Source organism: Theropithecus gelada, chromosome 19 (assembly GCF_003255815.1).
Source record: "Theropithecus gelada isolate Dixy chromosome 19, Tgel_1.0, whole genome shotgun sequence".
NCBI lineage: Eukaryota > Metazoa > Chordata > Mammalia > Primates > Cercopithecidae > Theropithecus > Theropithecus gelada.
Window position 1 is genome coordinate 5,298,487 of NC_037687.1, and position 15,567 is coordinate 5,314,053.

Genomic DNA, 15,567 nt, shown 5'->3' on the forward strand with positions numbered 1-15,567 from the left:
CCCCAAAAAAAAAAAAAAAAAAAAAAAAAAAAAAAAAAATTATTAGGAATTTCCAGGCCGGGCGTGGTGGCTCACGCCTGGAATCCCAGCACTTTGAGAGGCCGAGGCATGTGAATCACCTGAGCTCAGGAGTTTGAGACCAGCCTGGCCAACATGCTGAAACCCTGTCCCTACTAAAAATACAGGAACTAGCCACTGGGCATGGTGGCACACGCCTGGAATCCCAGCTACTCGGGAGGCTGAGGCAGAATCGCTTGACCCCAGGAGGCGGAGGTTGCAGTGAGCCGAGATCGCGCCATTGCACTCCAGCCTGGGTGACAGAGCAAGAGTCCATCTCAAAAAAAGAAAAGAAAAAAAAATTATTAAGAATTTCCAGGTGCCAAAAAAAAAAAAAAAAAAGAATTTCCAGGTACCTGTAGTCCCAGCTTCTCGGGAGGCTGAGGCAGGAGAATGGCTTGAACCCAGGAGGCGGCGGAACTTGCAGTGAGCCAGGATCGTGCCACTGCACTCCAGCCTGGGCGACAAAGCGAGACTCCGTCTCAAAAAAAAAAAAAAAAAAAAAGAATTTCCAGACGGCATCAACAGAGAATTCATCTAAACGTACCCCTTCTGACCACGGGCCCCCGAGTGACTGCGGGGCCCCCGTGAAGCTGGGCCTGGGTGCAGCCTCCACGAGTGTAGAAACGATATCCCATCCAGAAACAACACTTCTGTTAACCTGAGAAAGGGCCTGTCATTCCCAGTTCTCGACCCTCCTTTGTGCCTCAGTTTCCCCATCTGCAAGACAAGGGGACACCTGCCACCTCTCGGGGCAGTTCTGAGGATGAAATGAGAAAACACAGGGCATGAACGGCCCCCACCACGGGGGACTTTCCGCCCGCTTGGGTTAGTTCTCCTCTGTTGCAGCTGTTTGGGGAATGTGGGTTTGAGGTTCCAACCTCATCACCCTCAACGGTTCACAAAGCTTCGGGGGAGGGAGGGTAGGGTTATTTGGCTCCTCCTGTGTACCTCGGGCTCCTGGCCCCGTTATCAATGTGACACCACTGAATTCCCAGTGATGCGGCAGGCAAGACTCGTCCCCATTTCACAGATGAGAAAACCGAGGCTCAGGGGAAGGAAATAACGAGGTCATCTCACACGGCCAGGGAGGGCCTGTGTCAGGATCCGAACCTGGGGCGTTCAGACCCCCAATGCCCTTCCCCAGTAGGGCCAGAGTCTGGGCTCCCAGGGCCAGTTGGGGCCAAGAGAAAAAGTCCTGGGAGCTGGCAGCCTCTCTGCACCCTGCTGATATCGGGGAGGTGAAGCCAGCACTGTCGCCGGAAACCCCGGCAGCTCACACTCTCTAGAATGCATCCGACAGGGGCAATTACCCACTTCCAATAATCAATGGGGCGGTGGAACCAGGACAGATGCGCGGAAGGAACCCATTAGCAATCTAAGTGTTCTGGCCCCGCGAGACGTCAGGGAGCGTGCAGGGTGGACGCTCAGGGACAAAGGCACCATCTGCCTGATTTCTCTTATGGTCTTGGGTCTTGAGCCTAAGTCAGGGCTTCTTTTTTTAAAAAAGAAAAAAAAAGAGAGGGCCTTGCTCTGTTGTCCAGGCTGGAGTGTAGTGGTGCAATCACAGCTCACTGAAGCCTCAAACTCTTGGGCTCAAGCAATCCTCCCACCTCAGCCTCCCCAGTAGCTGGGACCGTACATGGGAACCCCAAACCTCAGCTGTCATTTTTTGAAGTTTTTTGTAGAGATGAGGTCTCACTATGTTGCCCAGTCTGGTCTTGAACTCCTAGGCTCAAGCAATCCTCTCGCTTTAGCCCCCAAAGTGTTCCCAAAGTGTTGGGATTACGGACGTGAGCCACCATGCCTGGCAAAATCAGGGTTTCTAAACCTCAGCATAGTAGACAGGAGGGTCGGGTCATTCTCTGGGAGGTGGTCATCCTGGCCATTACAGCGAGTTAAGTAGCATCCCTGGCTTCCACCTACTCCATACCAGCAGCACCCCCCTGGATGTGACACTCAAAAATGTCCCCAGACGTCGCCAAGTGTGCCCACGGGAGCGAAAATGACCCTGATTGAGAACCACAGCAGTACATTTAACGAATAATACCGGCAACCCGGGTGCTCCAGCCCCGAGAGCAAAAAAGCACGCTACAGAAAGAACAAGGGATAGAGAAGCAGGTCCTGCCGCCAGTAGATAATTCACAGTCCTGCCCCGCGGGACAGCCGGCTTCCTTCTATGCAGCATTTAATTTAAGTCAAGTTTATCATTATGACCAATATTAATATAATCAGAGCCAACGTTTATCGAGCGCGGACGCTGGCCCAGGCCCTGTTCTCAGCACTCTCTGTGAGCTATCACGCTGGTGCCTCTAAAGAATCACAGAGGTGGCTGGGAGTCTTAAACCCATTTCACAGGCCCGGAAACTGAGGCCCATGGACGGGAATGGAGGAGGTATCAGAGGTCGCGCAACTTTTAAGTGGTGGGGAAGGGGTCAAAGTCCACAGTGGCCCTGGGTTTCTGTACTGTGCCATGTTAAGATGTTTTAACCCAAGGATGTTAAAATAGGACAAATTTTTTTTTTTTTTTTTTTGAGACAGAGTCTCACTCCAGTCCAGGCTGGAGTGCAGTGGCACGATCTCAGCTCACTGCAACCTCCACCTCCCGGGTTCAAGTGATTCTCCTGTCTCAGCCTCCCAAGTAGCTGCAATTACAGACATGCACCACCACACCCAGATAATTTTTGTATTTTTAGGAGAGACGGGGTTTCACCATGTTGGCCAGGCTGGTCTCGAACTCCTGATCTCAGGTAATCCACCCGCCTCGGTCTCCCAAAGTGCTGGGATTACAGGCATGAGCCATCATGCCCAGCTAAAACAGGGCAATTTTACTTAAAATCTAGATTTCTGCTTTTCCTTGGAAAAACTAACAGATCTGGCCCTGGAGCCATTCAGGGCTTCCTTGGAGGTTGAAGGAGCCTGCTTGGCCCATACAACCCACTGGAGAGGACACTCCAGCCCTGACAGGCATTATGGTTTGAGAATCACACACCCGCCATGTCTTCCTGCCTCGGGTTCTCCCTTTGGATTGGTGAAAGGGGTTCCTGTCCATCCTCCTGCGCAAGGCTCAGCAGCAGGCAGGCAGGCATGGCTGTGTGGTCTTGGGCAAGTTTCTCTCCCTCTCTGGACCTTGGCCTGACAGCTGTTCCAAGAAGTATTTCCAATGCTCCAGGTTTTCTGTTGACCCGCTGGGGGATTTCGGAGAACTCTGGCTGCCCATCTAAAAAATGCAATTTGTTAGACGCGGTGGCTCACGCCTGTAATCCCAGCACTTTGGGAGGCCAAGGCAGGCGGATCACCTGAGGTCAGGAGTTTGAAACCAGCCTGGCCAACAGGGTGAAATCCCATCTCTACTGAAAATACAGAAATTAGCCAGATGTGGTGGTGGGTGCCTGTAATCCCAGCTACTCAGGAGGCTGAGGCAGGAGAATCACTTGAACCGGGGAGGCAGAGTTTGCAGTGAGCTGAGATCGCGCCACTGCACTACAGCCTGGTGACAGAGCAAGACTCTGTCTCAAATAAATAAAATAAAATAAAAAATAAATAAAACATGCAATTCACCAGGTGTGGTGGCCAGAATCCTGGCACTTTCAGAGGCCAAGGCAGGCAGATAGCTTGAGCCCAGGAGTTCAAGACCAGCCTGAGCAATATGGTAAAACCCATCTCAAAAAAAAAAAAAAAAAAAAAATAGAAAAGTTAGCTTGGGAGGCTGAGTTGGGAGGACTGCTTGAGCCCAGGAGTGAAAACACTGCAGTGAGCCATGATGGCGTCACTGAACTCCAGCCTGGGCAACAGTGTGAGCTGTCTCTCTCTCTCTCTCACACACACACACTCTCACACACACACACACACACACACACACACACACACACACAATGCAATTCGAACTCCTTGGGGTGGGAGGTCCTGTGTGGTCTTCCCCAGCTAAAGTCAACTCTCCTCCTCTTGTTTCCGACGCCCTCACCTCCAGCCACAAAGCAGTAGGTGCCACTCTCAGTCTTTGTCCTTGCTGCCCCCCACACCAGTTCATTTGTCTCCACTCATGATGCAATGTCAAAGTACCCATTTTACAGATCAGGAAACTGAGGCACAGAACAGCTTTATTACTAGCCCAAGGCCCCACACCTGCTTAGATTCTGGCTCCCAAGTTCCTCAGCAGCAGGTTTCCAGCAAATCCTGATGGAACAAATGAATGCACTGGTGAATGAATGAACGCATGTATGCTCGCTCGCACACAATGCTTTCAACCGATCACTTTCCTGAGTGCCCCTCAAATGACTGCTGTCAAAGCCCCAAATGCCCCCCAAATTCCCCCCTTTGGTGATCACTTGGGCCCACCAGCGGCTGTGGAAGTTGGGAGCCACATCTGGGGTTTCTGGAGTGCCCAGAGCTCCCAAGGCAGCCACGTGTCCTTCCTGTCCACCATCCGGGCCCCCCATGGTTCAGCTCCCGCCAGGTGCCCAGTCCTGCCGCAGAAGTGGGACGGCCTTGATTAAGCAGCCAGCGAAGGGGAACGCCCCAGTTTGCAGTGGCTGAGTCATCCTGACATCTCCCCGGTGCTGGACCCCATCTGGGGGCTGAGGGCGGGGTAGCGGGGCGGGCGCAGACACTGGAGAGCCCCTCTGGGGCAGGTCCTTCAACATATCAATGTAGCTACCATGTTGTCAAAAATAACAAAAACAGCAGCAGAGGCAGCGGCCACTTTCTACGTGCCGTTCTGAATCTGTGCTTACACACGTTAACTCATTTCTTCCTCCTAACCATCCCTCAAGGTGGGCACTGCTACTCTTCTCATTAGACAGATGAGGGAAATGGAAGCACAGAGAGGTTGAGCAACTTGCCCCAGGTCACACAGCCAACAAGTGGGCAGAGCCGGGATTTGAACCTCACGCAGCCTCAGTCCAGTGTCCTTGCTCTTAACCTCCGAGAAAAGGCAGTCGAGAGCCCTGGGGTGTGTGCTGGGGGGTGTCTCTGTAGCGATTCAGATGGCCCCCCAGCAGACGGACCTGCTGTCCAAACAAACATCCCTGACAATGGGGCAGAGCTCCTTCCAGGCGTTAAGGAATCCAGGTTGTGGTATCCAACAGCTTGTGGGCTGTGTGAAGTGACCTCCGGCCAGTGGAGGCCCCTCTCTGTGCTTCATTTTCCCTCTCTGCAAAATAGGGCTCAGATCACAGCAACTCCGCTGACAGGGGATGGCAGGTTGGAGGAGACGAGGATGCTACTGACTTGCTTACTTAGCAAAGGGCCTGGCACAGGGCGCCAACTCTAAATAAGTCGGAGCAGCTGTTATTATCCCCCCCGACATCCCCTCATTTGCTGATCACGGGGGTTAATTATAAGCGGCATTAAATTATACACACACAGACGCGCCAACCTCGCTTCCCCAGAACCCCTGAATTTCCACTAACTCTCAATTACCCATGTGACAGCGCGACGATGGGCCATCCTCCCAGCCTCTCTCCCCATAGCCTGCCTCATCTGAGGGTCCCAGGCTTCCAGAGCCGTGGCTTCTCAGCCACACCGGATACCCATCTGGGCGTCCAGGAGCGGAAGGACGGATGCATGCAACTGACAGCGGACGCGTTGAGAGCCAGGGGAGGCGTGTTACCCAGAGCATCTCATGTCAAGGCTCGCCGCAACGCGGACTGCAACTGTACTGATCTTAGAGATGAGAGAACGCAGAGAGGTCAGGCAACCCGCCCTAGTTTGCCCAGCTGAAGTGAGGCGGGTGGCTCAAGTCAGGGCTCTGACCTGGAACCCAGAGGGGTAACCTCATTTAGTAAGTGAGGAAGCTCCTGCACGAACTGAAAGGACAGAGGGGAAGTCACCCAGGGAGGAAGGAAGGCAGGCAGGCGAGATCTAGGAGAAAAAGGGGAATTTTCAGTTCTCCAGGTGGGAGGAAGAGACACCTGGCCCTTCCTACAAGGAGCTTACAGCAAAGATCAAAAACAACTGAAAAGCAGCAGCCACCCAGGTAACGTAGAGTACGAGACGAAATCTGTCCCCACGAAACGGGACATTTGTGATCCAGCCCCAGTTACGGAGATGGGGACGGGAGGAGGGCGTCCCCATGATCCCAAAATCCAAGCTCTGAACCCCCAACCATGGTGGGATCCACGGGAATCAGAAGGAAACAGGAAGCCACACAAAAACCTGGGTTTATTTTCAGGTGTGGAATCCCCTCGGCCTCCGCGGGGCGCTGAGGGTGCCTTGATTCCGGGGAACAGAAGAGGGGATTCCATGGCTAGCCCAGAATAGCACCAGCCCCCAGGTCCAGTCTGGCCAGGCCACGATGTTGGGGGACGGGCAGCTCCACGGGGGAGGAGAAGGAAAAAAAAAAAGAGAGAGAGAGAGAGAGAGACAAAAATAAAGCGATGTGAAAGTGGAGGGCCTGCCCGTGAATCACTCCTACCCGTTAATTTTCGCCTTTGCAGAAGTGTAAGCCAATTGATTTTTCAAATTCCCCACACACAACCCCCTCCCCAGCACTTCTCAAATATCAGCCAGAGACAAGACAGAAATGGTACGTCGGGTTTTTTTTTTCCCCCTTCCCTTTTTGGTTGAGAGTCTTTTCTTTCCTTAAAGGAAAAGGTGGGGGCGGGGGGAAACCACACACTTCACATTCTTGAACCTCAGGGTTAGAGAGACCCGGGTGTCACCTGTTTCCCAGACATTTTGGGGCTGCCACTCTCTGCGTGAGACAACAGCCACCCTTTCTCTCGATCACATCCCCTACGCCTCACTTCCTCTCTCCGCGGTCCCCCTTCCTCAATTCAGAATGTCACCTGGAGATAAAATGACATGCATTTGAGCCTCAACCTCCTTCTGGCACCCCCTCTCCTCTGCCCTGCAAGCCACAAGCTGAAAGCCGGCAGCTTTCCGATTCCAGACCAAGGTAAGGTGTGAAGATGACAAAATTCAGTTTGAAAAGCCCTCGAACCTTCAAACCCCCGACAGGTGCCTTTGTCCGTGAACCTGTGGTGAATTTTTGGTTTTTATGCTTTGTTTTGTTTTGTATCAGCTTGCCACACGAATCCCGTGAGGAACAGCAGTTACGTCTTAATCTCCTCTCCTCCTGTCCCCTCCAGAGGCTGAGCCTGGTGAGCGGCTGGAGGGTGGGGCGGAGTGGGGGGTCTCTCTTCAAATTCCCCTCCCTGGGCATCTTTTGCCGCAGGGAAGGACGGAGGAAGGGCAACCTGCACAGGCTTTGCCCGAGAGGGGTTCTCATCCTCCTTGCAAATTCTAAGAGGATGCCCACCCATTGGAAGGTGAGCCAGGAGCCTACCCTGGATGCAGAGGACAGCCGGGGACTGCCCCTTTCTGGGACCCCTGCCTCCTTCCAGAAAGCACGAGACCCTCCCAGAAGGGGACCACAGCAGTCGCCACTGCGCCCGCCAGACCTAAAGCTCATCTCAAGATCTTCCCGTGGCTCCGACCGACTCCACAAATGGAGCCTAATGGGTAGCAGGGGGAAGGAATTGCTCTCAGCCGAAAAACATTAAGCTTTGTCAATTATCCCCCAAACCCGCTGGGTTTAAAAATATCCCTTTTTATTTTTAGGGTTTTCCCTCCCGCTCGCCCCCATCCCGAACTCTCTCCACGCCCCGCTTCTTCCCCCACGCACACGGCGGCTGCACTGTCACAGAAAGCAGGTGAACGCGGGGCCACGGGGTGCTCGGGTAGAAATGCCACGTCGCGCCACCAAGTCACACCGTCCCTGTCCGTCCCTCTCCGGCCACCCCGCTAACTATCGTCTTGGGGCCATGCAGCCGCTGGAATAATCAGCAAAGCCACAGGTCTCCCTGTCTTGGCAAGCAGAGGTGTGCACTGCCCTCAGACATCTGCGAACCGCTGTTCAATGCCAACCCCAAAGGCAGAAGGGGAAACCAAGTCACCTCCCAGAAAGACGTCTGATGAGCAGAGATGGATTTGCTTCCAGACTGGTACCAGGTCTGGGGAAACCCAGGCAGAGCCCCAGGCTCTGTGCAACTCTAAGAAGAAAAAAATGGGTGCACAGTGATGGCTCCAGGTCTGCCCACCCAGATGCTACCACGAAATCCCTGGCATCCACGAAGCTTCCCCGGGTCCACGGTGGAAGTTGGGGGAAAATGGACTTGTGTCTCCAAGCAGGGTCCATGGACACTTGACAACGCCTGAAATCCCCTGTGAGGCAGGAAAAAAAGGCGCACTGAACGCTCAACCGGGGTATAAGGAGTGATTTTTTTTTTTTCTCTGCTGCCAGCAGGCAGGAACCTGGGGTTTGAATGTCCCCTTCTCCGTCGCCACCACAGGCAGACTTCAGAGGCTCTCAAGGTTTCCTGGAGAGGAGGAAATCGTGCCCGGAGCTGACCTGCCAACCAGTAGCACCCTCCAGCGCCACAGCTGGGCCACACCAAAATGACCTGTCACCCATCTCCTGCAGGGAGTGGGGAGGGGGCCAGTCCACCGCCTCTCGGGACAGCATCTCCGGACGGCCACTGACAGTACCAGTCTCTGTCACCCCCTGGGGGTTTAGGGGCAATGTCATTGGCCAGGGTGGCAGAAATAGAAAAGTGCGTGAGCTCACCAGGCAGCCTGGGTCTCCCGCGACGTTTTGTTTGCCTAAGCCCAATTAGGACAACTCTCAGGGTGATGAGTATGGCGGGTGGTGACCCCCCGGGGGCTGGGAGGCCTGGCCCCCACGCAGAAGTGCATCGTCATGATGAAGGTGTCCCCCGGGCCTGGGGAACAGGGCAGGACCCTGCTTTCTGGAGGGGAAGAATGAAGACACCGCCAGTCTGCCAGCCAGAAAGAGATGCCCCACGGAAGGCTTTGTGGAGGGCAGCGGGGTGGGGGGGGTTCCCAGGAGGGGGCTCAGGCCCAAGCTGGGGGGCTGTGGGATCTGGGGGCGGGAAGTAGCCACCCCCAGCCCCAGCTGCCTGCCTTCCACTGCCAAAATATCAGCTGGCAGAGAAAGAAGAGCAGAGGGACAGAAGGCAGGCGCGATTGGCAGGGGGAGGGGGCACAAAGGAAGGGACCCTGGGAGGGGGAGGGGACTTATGCAAATGGCAGATTCGACCAAGTCCCTGGGCCATTAATAAACGCTCCAGCAGCTGCCGCTGGTATCGCAGGAGCAGAGGCGCGGGCTGGCTCCCTTCTCCCGGGCGGAAAGCGGCAGAGAGAGGGAAGAAGGGAGCCCCAGACAAAGAGGCGCCGTCACCCCCTGCACCCCAAGGACAGCAGCTATAGGGGGGCAACCAGAGGAGGCCAGAATCCCAGCAGCCAAAGTCCGCGTGGTGGTGGAGGGGAGCCCGGAGCGGGTGGGTCCCTGTCCTTGGGACCCTAGGGGTCTTCCTGCCTCCGCCGGCTTCTAGGTGTATCCCTACTGCTCAGCCGGGACTCGGACACCTCGGACACCCGCTTCACCAGCTTCGGCTGCCGGGATGTGTTTTTAGGGGCTCGGCCAGAGGCAGAAGGGACCCATGCTCAGAAGGGGGCTCCCCTAGATTGTGACGGGGGGGCAGGGGAATCCCAGCTGAGCCCAGAAGGGGGAGGCAAGGCACCCCCATGATGCGCTGGGAGGGTTGTTAATTTGGGGGATGAGGTCCCAAGAGGTAGCTGGATTTGAGGAAGGGTTGCAGAGGAAGAAACGTTCCGGGAAGCTGCATATTTAGGGAACCACGAGAAGACGATGTGAGATTGGGGAAAGAGGGTCAACCGAAGAAGGAGGTCCCAGATTTGGGGCGGGGGGTGTGGTTGAAAAAAAGAATCCCAGTTTGTGGGAAAGGTTCCCTGATATGAGGATCCTGGAGAGAAAGCGGCCGAAGGGGAGTTCCCCAATTTGGGAAGGGGGGGAATTGCTGGGAAATGTCCAGGATTTGTAGGGGGAGGTCCGAAGGGGAGGATCTCAATTTTAGGAGAGATTCCCATAAAGAGCGGTGAACTTGGCCGCAGCCTGGCCGAACCCTCGCACCCACGGCGGCGCGGGCACTCTAACCTGGGGGGCTCCCCTCAGGGCACGCCCCGCGCCCCCTTTAACCCGGTGCCGGCGGCCCCGCCCCCGGGATGACGTCACCGCCCCTCCCCCCCGCAGCCCCCAGGGGGCTCCCGGAGCGTGCGGAACCCGCGGGGCTGGCGGCTCCAGGGGCGGCTTCCCCACTCTTGGGATCCCCACGGGGCCCCCAGCGTGGAGGGGAGACTAGGGTGCTGGGCGTGCGCGTCTGCCCGCCAGAGCCCCTGGGGCTGGGGGCTGAGGTTCGCCCCTGGGTGGGGGCGCTGGAAGGGGGCGCCGGGGCCGCAAAAGGGTGGGGCAAGGCCCGAGTGCCGGAGGGGCGACCTCCCATAAGGCAACGACAGGGCCCGGAGTGTGCCAGGGGAGACGGCGTAGACTCGGGGGTCTCCAGGGGAGGGGAACCCGGAGAGGAAAGGCGGCGGGCGCAGCAGCCCTGAAGCCACCCCGCCTCCAGCCACCCGTCCCGGCCCCTCTCCGCTCCGGGGCGCCTGCACGACCCCGATCCCCCGGCACAGCGCCCCCTGCCTCCAGGACCCGCCCGGGGACCCAGGCCGGACGCCGCCGGGGCCGGCACCCGCTCCGCACACACGCGCGCCCCCCTCCGCGCCTCTGCCCCGCCCGCAGCCCGGGGTGGTGCAGCCGGCGGCGCTGGGCAGCTTCCAACACCGCGCTTCGAGCGCTTCCAGCCCAGCCCCCTCCCACGCCGCGGGCGAAGCCCCCCAGCCCCGCCCGCCGAGTGCCCCCAGCGCCGTCCCGGCCCAGCCCCTCGGGGCATTGTCCGGGCTCAGCTCCCGGGGCGCAGGGGCTGGGCGTGCAACCGGCTGCAGCCGAGCATCCTCCGAGCACAATGGCCGTGCAGGCTTCCCCGGCACAAAGCCGGCGCGCTGCCCACTCAGCTGCCTCCGAGACCCCCCTTGGAGCGCCTGCATTTTTTTTTCCTCGAATCCATGATTTTTTTTTTTTTTTTTTTTTTTTTTTGGCTTTACCTGGAGGCTGGCTGGGCTGGGCTCCCCCGGCTCTGCCCCGCTTCACATCCTGGCTGTTGCATGGAATCCGAGCGGAGCCCGAGCGCCAGCGGCTCGCGGCGTGCGCGCGCCGGCCGGGCTGCCGGGCGGGCGGCGCGAGGACACTCACTGCGGCTCGCGCTCCCCTCGCGCCGGCTCGCGCGCCCCCCCAGCCGGTGACGTCATCCCTTCCGCCAGCGCCGCCGCCGCCGCCGCCGCCGGGTCGGGGGCAGGGCCGGCCCGCGCGCGTCACTGCGCAGCCGCGCGGCTGCCACGCCCCCCGGCCAATGGGACGGCGCGGCGCGGTCACGTGGCCCCGGGGTGTTCAAAGGGCCGCGGGAGCACGTGGGGCCCTGGGCTTCGCGGGACACGTGGGCGGCGGTAGTGTTGGTGGTGGCTGCGGTGGTGGCGGCGGGAAGGGCCCCTCGGGGTACTGTCCGTGCGGGAGCCCCAGCGTCCTGGGTGCAAAGGGCATGGTACTTTCTGTGTGCTGCTCTAAACTCTGCCAGGGCTCCCTAGTGTCCTTGGAATAAAATCCAACCTCGTCTCTGCAGCTCGCCGTTTCACATTAGCGCCCACTACCCTGTCCCCTCCCCCTGGCCATGTCAATGCTCCAGCAAAACCAGCTACTCCTTCTTGTCTTTTTAAGAGATGAGGTCTGACACCCAGGCCTCAGTATAGTGGTATGATCATAGCTCACTGCAGCTTCAAACTCCTGGGCTCAGGTGATCCTCCTGCCTCAACCTCCTGAGTAGTTGGGCTCAGGTGATCCTCCCGCCTCAGCCTCCTGAGTAGTTGGACTCAGGTGATCCTCCCGCCTCAGCCTCCTGAGTAGTTGGGCTCAGGTGATCTCCCGCCTCAGCCTCCTGAGTAGTTGGGCTCAGGTGATCCTCCCACCTCAGCCAGCTTCTTACAGTTCCTCTAACTTGAGCATCCAAAATCATCTCCTTCTTATCTTCCCAGTTTCTGCTCAGATAAGCAGCGCCTGGGAGAAGCCCTCCCTGACAACAGCTACCAGCCACGCCCCACTCCACTCTATCCCATTATCCCGTTTTGTTATTGTTTGTTTGTTTGTTGTTTTGTTATTGTTGTTGTTTGTTTGTTTGTTTTTGAGTCAGAGTCTCACTCTGTCACCCAGGCTGGAGTGCAGTGGCACAATCGCGGCTCACTGCCACCTCCGCCTCCCGGATTCAAGCGATTCTCCTGTCTCAACCTCCTGAGTAGCTGGAATTACAGGCGTGCTGTCACCACGCCTGGCTACTTTTGTATTTTTGTTAGAGACGGGGTTTCACCATGCTGGCCAGGTTGGTCTTGAACTCCTGACCTCAGGTGATCCGTCCGCCTCAGTCTCCCAAAGTGCTGGGATTACAGGCGTGAGCCACTGCGCCCGGTCCCATTATCCCGTTTTTATGCTAGTTACACTACAGTGTGGCTCCAGGGATCCCTATGTGCAGGAATGAATGGATGATGGAGCACTTCCTATAGAGTAAGCACTTTACACAGGTCTCGCCTAATTACCATTCCCTGCTGCCCTGGAGTCAGGACGAGCCATAGCTGGAACCCAGCTAAAACACTGACTTGCTGCATGAGACCCTGAGCCTCACTTTCCCCATCTGTAGAATGGATTTGCCTCTGGATCTCGGCTCTTATCTGTAAAATGGGGCAAGGTAGCCCCTGCTCCCAAGGAGGGTGTGATGATGAATTGCTGTAATGTGGCTGCCTGGCTGCCATTGGTGCCTGAAGATGGAATAATAAGAAAAAAGAGGCTGGGCCCAGTGACTCACGCCTGTAATCCTAGCACTTTGGGAAGCGGGGGTGGGCAGATCACTTGAGATCAGGAGTTCAAGACCAGGCTGGCCAACATGGCAAAACCCCATCTCTACTAAAAATACAAAAATTAGCTGGACGTGGTGGCAGGTGCCTGTAGTCTCAGCTACTTGGAAGACTGGGGCAGAAGAAACGCTTGAACCCAGGAGGTGAAGGTTGCACTGAGCCGAGATCACGTCACTGCACACTCCAGCCTGGGTGACAGAGTGAGACTCCACCTAAAAAAAAAAAAAAAAAAAAAAAAAAGGCAGAAGTAAAAAATAAAAGGGGTATATTGACAAAGGTACAGGGGTTGGAGGGCTCACAGCCACCAAACAAGATTGCACATCAGTCCTTGTGTTTTGATCATGTCGAAAGCATTTATTTCCTCAAGGCACATATTTGGAGAAGGTGCCCAACAGAGGAACCCAACTTTAGAATTGGCTTTTTTTTTTTCCTCCAAAATTGTTGATTCATTCATTCCGGGCCAAAGATGCAGATAAACAAAAAGCATTAACCCGGGGAACAAAACGATAAGGCGGAAGTCATAAACAGGAGAAGAGAGAGGAGATAATGAATAATTTAACAAGGAACCTAAATTAAGCTTGGAGTTTCCCAGCGGCCAGTGCAGCGGCCAGGTTTGCAGAGCCTACTTTGTTTTTCTTCCTGGCAGGGTGACCCTGACCTGACCGTCTACAATCTGGCCTCAGTTTCCTCATCCAAGCAATGGGAATATGATCGCATTTTGAAGGATCAAATGGGGCGGTCTGTGCACAAAATGCTTAGCGTGGTTTCTCACGCACAGTGGGTGCTCAAGCCTTGCATAATTGGTGGAGACGCAGTAAAATGAGATGGCCGATCGTAGAGGGGTTGATCGTGGCATGAACCCCAGCCCAGTGACCTATTTGGGGAGTGACCTTGAACAAGTGGCCGCAACACTATGAGCCTAGCTGTCCCCATCTAGAAAAGGAGGACAACCACTTGTACCTCTGAGGGATTTTGTGAGCAGTTGAAGAAAACAAATTTAAAATGCATTGTGGCAGCCGGGTGCCGTGGCTCACACCAGTAATCCCAGCACTTTGGGAGACCAGGACAGGTGGATCACTTGAGGTCAGGAGTTCGAGACCAGCCTGGCCAACATGGCAAAACCCTTTCTCTACTAAAAATACAAAAATTAGCCTGGTGTGATGGTATGTGCCTGTAATCCCAGCTACTCAGGAGGCCGAGGCAGGAGAGTTGCTTGAACCCAGGAGGTGGAGGTTGCAGTGAGCCGAGATCACACCACTGCATTCCAGCCTGGGCAACAGAGTGAGACTCCTTCTCAAACAAAAAATACATTGGCCTGGTGCAGTGGCTTATGCCTGTAATCCCAGCACTTTGAGAGGCCGAGGCAGGTGGATTGCCTGAGTTCAGGAGTTTGAGATCAGCCTGGCTAACATGGTGAAACCCCATCTCTACTAAAAATACAAAAATTAGCTAGGCATGGCGGTGCATGCCTATAGTCCCACCTACTCAGAAGACAGGAGGATTGCTTCTAACCAGGAGGCAGAGGTGGTAGTGAGCTGAGAGCCACTGCACTCCATCCTGGCAACCGAGTGAGACTTTGTCTCAAAACAACAACAACAAAAAAACATTCTAGCATGTGCTTGGGAAACCCATCCATTCAGGCCATGCATTCGGCCCCCCTCCCAGGTTGTTTGAAGTGCTGTGGACAACAGAAGTAAACGAAACAGTCTAAAATCCCTGGAGTTGGCTGGGCCCTTTGGCCCAGCACTTTAGGAGGCTGAGACGGGAGGATGGCTTGAGCCCAGGTATTTGGGACTAGCCTGGGCAACACAGGGAGACCCTGTCTCTACAAAAAGTTTTAGAAGTTAGCTGAGCATGGTGGTGCACATCTGTGATCCCAGCTACCTGGGAGGTTGAGGTAGGAGGATCGCTTGGATGCGAGAGGTTGAGGCTGCAGTGAATTCTAATCATGCCACTGCACTCCAGCCTGGGTAACAGAGCAAAAATTCCTGGAGTTAACAGTGCTGGGAGGAGATAGGAAATATCTCACTCAGAGTAAAAGCTTAAGATCTTCCCACAGCTCACCAAGCTCTGCATAACCTACCCCCTTTCCCTCCCTACCCTCCCCTCCTCCCTCTCTCACCCTTGTTCACTCTGCTCCAGCCACTTGGGCCCCCTTGCTATGCCTCCAACACACCCGGTAAGGTCCTGCCACAGAACCTTTGCACCCTCTGTTCCCTCTGACCAGGATGCTGTTCCTCCTGCTTCTCTGAAGGCCAGGTGTTCCTCGTTGCTCTTTGAGTCTCTGGGAGACCTTCCCAGACCATCTCACTGAGGTGGCCATATGATCATCTTCACCTCAGTATCAGATTATTTATCATGATTTGGAATGATATTATATTTTGGCCATTTTGCTTGTTTCCTGTGTGTCTCCCTACTCTAGCTGTGCCTCAGTTTGCCTGTCTGTAAATGGGAATAATAATAATCTTGGTTCCTTAGGGCTGTCTGGAGGGTGAAATGAATCACACTATGTCAACCACCTGCTACCAGGTACAGACTCAAGAGAGGATTGTCCAATAAGTGTGGTCACTGTAGGCTGGGCGCGATGGCTGACACCTGTAATCCCAGCACTTTGGGAGGCCAAGGTGGGCAGATCACCTGAGGCCAGGAGTTCAAGACCAGCCTGGCCAACATGGTAAA

The 15,567-nt window shown here is 55.7% G+C and overlaps 1 protein-coding gene across 4 annotated transcripts in view; it reads right to left on the minus strand.

Annotated features, from left to right (window-relative positions):
* Positions 1–11,177, minus strand: part of PTPRS (protein tyrosine phosphatase, receptor type S) — a 140,439-nt gene extending 129,262 nt beyond the window's left edge. For all 4 annotated transcript variants that reach the window (XM_025367199.1, XM_025367197.1, XM_025367198.1 and 1 more), the window contains exon 1: positions 11,038–11,177. The gene's annotated coding sequence lies outside the window, so the exon portion shown is untranslated. The remainder of the gene's footprint in view (positions 1–11,037) is intronic.
* Between the last annotated feature and the right edge of the window lie 4,390 nt (positions 11,178–15,567).